Below are 8,332 nucleotides of genomic sequence, written 5' to 3'. Positions count from 1 at the left end.
CTCTCGAAGTGCATTCTTTGTGTGAGTGGGGGCCGGCCAGCACACTTTGCAGCGCACGGGGCCGTTACAATGTCTTGATATGTGGCCATGCCTCTGACATTTATAGCACTGAGTTGCTGCTCCGACGTATTCAGTTACAGGGTAACTACAGAACCCAAGCGTTACTCTTTTTGGTAGGTGCGCATCTTTTGCGAATTCCAATATAACAGCGCGACGGCGTACCTCTTTGATCTTTCCACCGTCCTCAGGAGTGTAGGCCGTTAGCCTCCTTGCTGAAAGGACACCTTGGTCACGTAGATATTCCTTCAGATCTTCGTCTGTGTAGATGACAGGTACATCTTGTATTTTGCCATAGCTTGCCATATAAGAGTATGGGACTCGGGCCTCTACGGCCACTCCAGCCAGCTTAGTTACCGTGAGCAGACGGTTGGCGGCGGGCAGCGTCGATACTGTAACCATCAGGCTTTCATCCTTGTGAATGCGATGGCTGAGGACTTTTTCTTGTGCCGATGCTACAACCGCCGAAGCCACAGTGTTGGGGTTGGCTTTCCATAGGCTTCCTCCTTCCTCGGTGGGCCTGAAGACTACAGGAACACCGGTAGCTCTCTTTTTCTTGTACGAGACAACTGTGAACGATGCTTGGTCCATGTCCTCTGGATGATCGGTCAGAGGCTCGTTGCTTGCTTGGTCGTCACGCAGCCTCTTGTTTGCCGGGCCCTGGTCTGTAGCCGCAACTACAGGGGCCGCTGGACCCGCCGCTGCCGCTGCTGCCATCAGTGCAGCATGGAGTTCAGCTGGTGGTGATGTTCCGTGTCGGCGGTGATACGGCGCACAGCGCCGAGGAGGCCGCTTGACGTGCTTTTGCCGGCGTCCAGGGACCCCCAGGTCGTCGCACGTCGAGAACACACGCCACAAAAAAGTGAAAAACCTCTGAAGTGAGAAAATAAAGCCGAAAATTACGGACCGGTGTCAGACAGCCGGCCCACTAATCATCGTCTGGCTTTGTGGATAACGTTGTAGACATAATTGAAGCTGACGGGGAACGAAAGTAATATTGGATTTAGGCCTTATTAAGGCTTTGTGGATAACGTTGTAGAAAGCTTTAATAAGGCCTAAATCCAATATTGCTTTCGTTCCTGTTCCCCCGTCAGCTTCAATTATGTCCTTGTTAAAATGCAAGAGTATGTCCTGGGTAGACAGTTGGGCCCTGAATCCTAATATTGTTTCAGGTAGGAGGGTCATGTCCTTCGCATAGTTTTGGAGCCGGTTGAGGATGACATGCTCCATGAGTTTGCCTAGGCATGATGTTAATGAAATTGGGCGTAGATTCTCAGCGCTGAGTTTCTTACCCGCTTTAGGAATGAAAGTGATTTTTGCGTGTTTCCACTCTTGTGGTATGTTGCCTGCATGCCAGTATTTGTTCATAAGGTCTTTAACCGCTGCGACTGACGTTGTGTCCAAGTTCCTGAGAGTTTTATTTGTTACTTTGTCTGGTCCTGCCACAGATATCCGCAGTTTTCCAATTGCGTAGCAGACCTCTGCGTCTGTGATGTCTGCGCTAAATTTGGATTAGGAAACCCCCGGTAGTCTGGTTGTACGGTACCCTCATCCGTGTTTAAATAGCGTTCTGCTAGCTCTTTGATTAGGTCTTCACTTGTAGCCTCATATTTATGTATGACTCTATACAGCTGACTTTGTTGCACGGGACGTGTTTGTTCTTGGTCTAGGAGGTGTCTTAGAAGATGTCATGTCGTTTTATTTCCGAGCTGTCCGTTTATGCTTTCACATACTTGGTTCTATTGTTGTGCTTGGAGTGTAAGTGTATGCTCCTCGACTCGCCTTTCGATTTCAACGATCTTTTTGCGGAGTCGCTTGTTGTGTTTTTGGTTCTCTCAGCGTTTTTGGAGGCCTTTTTGTGCCTGCCATAGGTGTTAGAGTTTTGAGTCTGCAATCTGCTCCTCTTTATCAACTGGGACCACAACGATAGTGGAGCTGGCATTCTCATTCAGGGAGCTAACTCAGCCGCTAAGGTTAGTGATCTCCTTAGTGATTTTGTTGCGAAGTTCCCTGAACTTGTCCCAATCCGTGGTTCGTATTTCTATAGCTTTGTTTTTGAGTTTTGTCACGGGGAAGGGGACGTGAAAGATGAAATGATTACTACCAAGATTTTGCCCGGTGTTGACGCACTTTGTGTCCTTGACCTTTTTAGAGAGGGATAAGTCTCGAGATGCGTCTACACGTACATTGTTACCCATGCGTGCGTGGTCGCTCGGGTTGTTTAACGTTGTGAACCCTAGTGATTGTATGGTTTGCCAGAACAGGTTGCCTTTTGGAGTTGCTTTGGTATATCCCCATACTGGGTGTTGAGAGTTGAAGTCTCCCACATTTATTAGTTGAGCTCTAGCAGCCAGCATTATTGTGTTTATCAACAAGTGTGGGAGTCCGTTGCCTATGTTTCTGGGCGGGTTGTATACATTAAGAATGAAGAGATTTGTGTCACCTTTTTGTCTTGGTACTACCTGTACTACGGTGTAATTTTCTTCCGATTCGTTTATAGAATGTTTTAATCCACCGGCTTTTGCCGCTACACTTCACCGGTTTAAATGCTAAAGCTGATCTTCCGGGTTCTCTTGGAATCCTCTCCGCTACCCTTTAGAGACCAGGATAACCGGTGGTCTCGTATGGCAACGGAGTCATTTCCAGTAGAGGTCAAACGTTGCAGTGAGTGACAGAGCGTTGGATGGGCGTATGAAATTAGGAATCTTTTAAGATAATGTGGCCACAGCTGCCTTTTTCCTGCACTGCGCCCAGTCAGACTGATAGTGATGATGATATTGCAATGGTCACTAGAATAAGAAATATTATTCTTCAACTGTATAAACAAGGTCTAGCGCCATACAGGCAGGATTTTTCTACTGGCCTCATCGTGTAGTGCCTTAGACATAGTTCAAGTCTGCACAAAGTTTGCTTAGCCTGTGGTAATCATCATCTTTATGTCCAGAGATGACCAAGGTACCTCGTGGCTGCGTGCCACAGCCTCGAGACAGAAGAAGAAGAAATCCCGCCGAGGTTCTGTCGGTCTCGTTCTTCCTTGGATATCTGCTTTTCTGATCCACCCTGTGTCCGCAACAGCGTCCACCACATCAACGACTCGGCATGCATGGCGTCCTCGGGGCGCAAGCACCGGGCCCGCGACAGGGCCCCTTCCCAGGGACGCCGGAAGTCCAGCGTGGTGGTCCTGGAAGAGAGCCTGCCGAGCCGTCGCCACGCCGTGTTCGTGGCCTGCATGTCCACGGTGAGCGGCGTGCTGGCCTGCGTGGTGCCGTTGGCCGTCCACTGGTGGCAACACAAGTGCGAGGACCGAGAGTGCCTCATGCTGTACGCCGACGTGCGCCGCTCGGTGGACCCGAGCGTGAGCCCCTGCGACGACTTCCACCGGCACGTGTGCGCGGGCTGGACTCGCCTGAACACGCCGCTCGAGGCGTACAAGCAGCGGGCGTCCCTTATCTTACGCAACGTGGTCCTCTTGCAGGAGTCCGGCCCTGTGAAACACACGGCGAGGGACAAGGCGCATCGGCTTTTCGTGAGGTGTGTACGCCTGACCCCTTATCGTACATCGTGCCGCAGACCGGCACACTTCGAAATGCAGAACGCGCTAGAGGCGATGTGGCAGAGCTAGACATACGGAGCGCAACGCGACGTTAGGGTATCAGTCTGTCAGCAGGACCTGTCTTGCTTGGTGCGCCGCAGACATAAAAATAAGCATTAACTAATCCGACCTTCCGAGTTTTAATACCGCCATCTGCTGTCAGCTATGGAACTTCTCCATCATCAGCCTGACCATGCCCACTGCAGGGCAAAGGCCTCTCCCATATTTTTAACTCTGTCCTGTGCCAGCTGCTACCACCCTATCCCCATCAACTTCTTTATCTCCTAACCCAACTCTCCTACCCCAACCTAACTTTCTTCCGCCCCCTGCTACGCTTGCCTTCTCTTGGTATTCACTCTGTTACCCTTAATGGGCATCGGTTAACTCGTCTTCGCATTACATGCCCTGATCAAGCCCATTTCTACTTGATTTCGGCTAGAACGTCATGCACTTGCGTTTGTTCCCTGACCAATTTTGCCCTCTTCCTCTCTTAATGTTACGCCTATAATTTTCCATAATTCGCTGTGTTGTACCCTAAGTTGCACATTTTTCGTTAGCCTCCACGTTTTACCCGTAGTTGAGTACCGGTAAGATATAGCGGATATATAGTTTTCTCTTGAATATTGTTGAATTGTCATTCATTACCTGAGAGAACTTGCCAGATGCGCTCCACGCCATATTCATCGGACGTCAGTCTGTGTTTTCCTTTTTTTTTTTTTTTGTCGCCGAGATCCTGCTTAGGTGCGCTTCACGAGAGTGGTGCACAATTCAGAATGATCCACGTAGAAGCATTTGCAACGTCACAAGCCTTCCAGGGCTTAGGGAAGAGAGCCAAATTAATACGGCTGCCATTTATACTTCGCCAGATGTAGTACTAGGAAAATATTCTTGAACCACGACTTCAGCCGAATTCGGGTAGTATTTAGCTAGCGAAAAATAGTCGTGTACAGTATTGCCACCACAGAGGAGCAGAGGAAGACAGTGATGAAGAGGATAGCTGACAATTTTGGCGTTGTTTTTAGAGGGCAACTAGATATATATAGTTTTCCTGCTTGTTTTTTTTTTCGTGATGGGCAACATGCTGTTTCACAGCTCAAAGAACAAATAGAGACTGAGTCTTTTCAGTGCGCTACCATCAGTAACAGCTGGTATACGCTGTCGGCTGATGGCTACGACTTCAACAGACGTGTCTAGAAGAAAGACCAAGTGACCATGGCCTCACACGTGTGTAGTACCGTCGCCTGACACTACCAGTTTTGCATTGACCAATTATTCCTTTACATTACAAGCTACCCTATTTATTTCTAAAAATTGAAGTTCGCAGAATACATCACCCACACGTTTGTCTGTTCATTTCATTTACTGAAGCCTCAAGGGCCTGCAGGCGTTACATAAGGCACTCAAGAAGAATGTACAAGATATCAGAATTAAAGGAAAGAAACCAAGAATAATAAAAACTTTTGCAAAATAGTACGGAAACATGTCACTTGGGAAAGCAACAAACATCGTAAGAAATACAGAATATCACTCGTTGCTTTGTTGCGAAAAAAATGGCTGTGGCTTAAGTTAGTTATGCCTGGATGTGCGTAGCGAGAGGTACGGTTAATCTTACTGTTTGCCTCAGTTATCTCTACGCTTACATCTTTATCGTTTCGCTTGATACGTCTCAGTGTTTAGGTTTTGTTGTCATCTATCGTTAAGTTATGGTTACATTAAAGCCTAGACATTTTTAAAGTGTAACGCATTTATTTTCATAGTCTTCACCTTGTTGTTTCTCAATTGCCACAAAGACGGTCCGATGGTCGGTGAAGTAGCAAAAAGCCGTCTCAATGGCTCCGACACAGTACTGTCGTCGGCCCTGGCACAACATGGCGAACTAGACGACGAGCCATCCTCATCTGAATCCACTCGCCCGGCCGCTTCGTACTTACGACGCTTCTCGAAGCGTGCGGCTCGTTCTTCCTTCGTCTCCTCTGCTCGCTGCTTCCTCTTGGTTTCGTTCCGACGACGAAGCCTGGCTTTTTCAGTCGCTCCTACTCACTTTCCATATTTGCTGACGAATCCTACCACTTATATATATATATACGATGCAACGCTGGCTCCTCCTCTGTTACAACGCGGTTTCATCGCATCCTCCTCTGACATCATGCCAGATGGCGTGGTGAGCAGCGCTGCCAGCTTCGGCGGTTGCTAGGCAACGGCTCAGCTTGCGGTGCGGCCACCGGCCACAGCGAAACGGCGAATGTAGCTCTCGCTACAAAACTGCTCGATCTGTGCAGGAAATAATGTTTACAGACAGGGCATTTAATCCGGCTATTGTATCTGGGGAAGAACTACCATTCATCGCTGTTGTGCAGCCAAACTCGAGAGCTAGGGGATGACGGTGAATTAGGCAAGAAGATATTCATGGTGGGCGGGGTGGGGGGGGGGGGGGGGGGAGGGGGGTGTTGTAGAAGATGCCTGCTTTGAGAGTATGTAGAAAAGGAAACGAAGAAGGCAAATGCGGCGTGAGTGAAGTCTTGGGCATGAGAGGGTTTATTTAAGAGCACTGACGCTAGTTTCACGTGATTATTGTGAGATGAATACCGTGGCTCCGTTTTGGACGCCTTATGTTGATCGGCAAGATATGCTTGGGAAGAATGCCAGATGGGCGGAACGCCTTCGAGTTTCTGGCGTACGTGAGTTTGCCAAGTGAGTTGTCTGACTTCGTGTGGTGCTGATTTTAGGCTTCGTCGCAATAATCAGGAGTACGTGAGGCCTGAGATACCCCCGATGGCGATGATATCAGGTGGAGACCAAATATTTGTATGAAGTTACGGTAATGGGAGTCTAATTGACGTGGTATGTGTTGTTAAAAGAGGAGTGTTTACTAGCGAAGGACACCAGTGAGAATTTGCGCCATTTTTCACACCATGATTGATTATTAAGTGACCCTCCAGAATAATAATGCAATCGCCCTCTTGAGAAGAAAAATCCACACGTTACACAGTCTACTAAAGAGAAACCTTATTATTGTCTACACCACCCGCCATTTTTTTCTTACGTTACCCCAATATTTTGATTCCAGGTGTCTCAGCCATGCGGCCTCCGAGGATTCACTGCGCTCCTTTCTGCGTCATCTGAAGCTAGGCTGGCCTGTGCAAGCCGACTCTGTCTCACGAGTGGAGTTCCTGGACACGTTGGTAGGGTCGTCACTAGACTACGGCGTGCCATCTCTGTGGTCCTTGACCGTAGGTCGCCACCCCACCTGGCCGCAGCAGAACATCATCTACCTGTATCTGGACCCTTCCGTGCCTCAGTGGATCGTGCACGTGCTCAGCTTAGTGCGGCGACGCCGAGCGCGCCTCTACCTGCGTCGCTGTGCCGAGATCATTGGCGGCACTGGTCAGTCCTACGAGGAGATGATTCAGCACATTCTTCGCATGCACACGGCGCTGTCGCGGGACATATACACCCACTACGGCTTTCCCGACGTGCAGTACGTCAACCTCTCTGACGTGGACATGAGGGTCGCTGTGAATCGCCACCTCCCGGACAGTTCGCAGCACTGGCCTAAGGATGAGATGCTCGTCCTCCATCTGCAGCTTTTCAGGCGCTTTTTGGACAGCTACACGACGAGCGAGGAAGCGAGGAGTCGGGCGCAGCTCTACATTGGCGCATATGTTGTGTGGTACTTGTCGCCGCTTGCGTCCCATTACCTAACCAGACATCTGATGGCCGACCTTGGACTCGCAGACGAAGCGGACGGGTACAAAACCACACGCTGCTTTGACGCAGTCGCGAGTCTCATGCCTTTAGCCGTGTGGAAGATGATGTACACTGTGGTAAATGAACACGAAACAGCAGCCATGTTCGAGGTGTTCGGGGAGGTTCGCAACGCGCTTTATAACGCGACTCGGCGCACGGATGTCAGTACTGCAGAAGATATGCGCCTCGTCATGAATGATGTGTATATGAACGCGTTCAACATGTCCATGACTTGGGAGGCGGTGGAACAAGCCTACAATTACGTGCCGATGCTGAAAGGTTCCTTTCTCAGCATGTACCTGGCTGTAGCCTCGGCAGGGACGACCACGTACAAGGACTCCCACCGCAACTCTGCTAGTGACGTTCGCTACCTTCCAATCATCACATTTATCCAGCTTTACAGAATGCTGGTGCTACGAGAAGTTGGGGTTCCCGCGCATCTGGCGACACCCCCGCTTTTCCACAGCAGCTTCCCGGTGCATCTGAAAATGGCGGTGTTAGGAAAGCACATAGCTTTCAACTTCGGGCTCATGTTCTACTACATCTATTACAGAACAGCCACCTTCAAACCGGTGCCGTTCGATCAGGTCCGATACAGTAACAAGGAACAGTTCAGAGATATCTTGATGTCAGCGAGACCAGTTCTCCTGAGCCTGAGCCTCCACCGCTCTCACCACGTTCCGCTGGTTATCCATTCGTACGTACTGGATGCCATACAGAGGACCACCTTCTTCCAAAACGATGGCGCCCAAGAGCCCTCCGAGGGCGCCTACCCTCCGGCTGACAACGACGGACAACTCGTCACCGGACAAGGCTCCGACCTACGCCCCGTTCGAAGCCTGCAGGAGTTAAGTGCTTGGGAGCTGCACCGACTCTTCTACCTGGTCTCCTGCTTCGCACACTGCCGCGGACTCGGAGACATGTCCCTTCCGAAAT

At 49.9% G+C, this 8,332-nt stretch overlaps 1 pseudogene; it reads left to right on the top strand.

Moving 5' to 3' along the window:
* The first annotated feature begins 3,153 nt into the window (after positions 1 to 3,153).
* LOC149370640 (uncharacterized) lies at positions 3,154 to 8,014 on the top strand (annotated as a pseudogene).
* The last annotated feature ends 318 nt before the right edge of the window (positions 8,015 to 8,332 follow it).

This window comes from Amblyomma mixtum, chromosome 1 (assembly GCF_055824585.1).
Source record: "Amblyomma mixtum isolate Tamu chromosome 1, ASM5582458v1, whole genome shotgun sequence".
NCBI classification, from domain to species: Eukaryota; Metazoa; Arthropoda; class Arachnida; order Ixodida; family Ixodidae; genus Amblyomma; species Amblyomma mixtum.
This window is presented reverse-complemented; position numbering and strand designations above follow the sequence as displayed.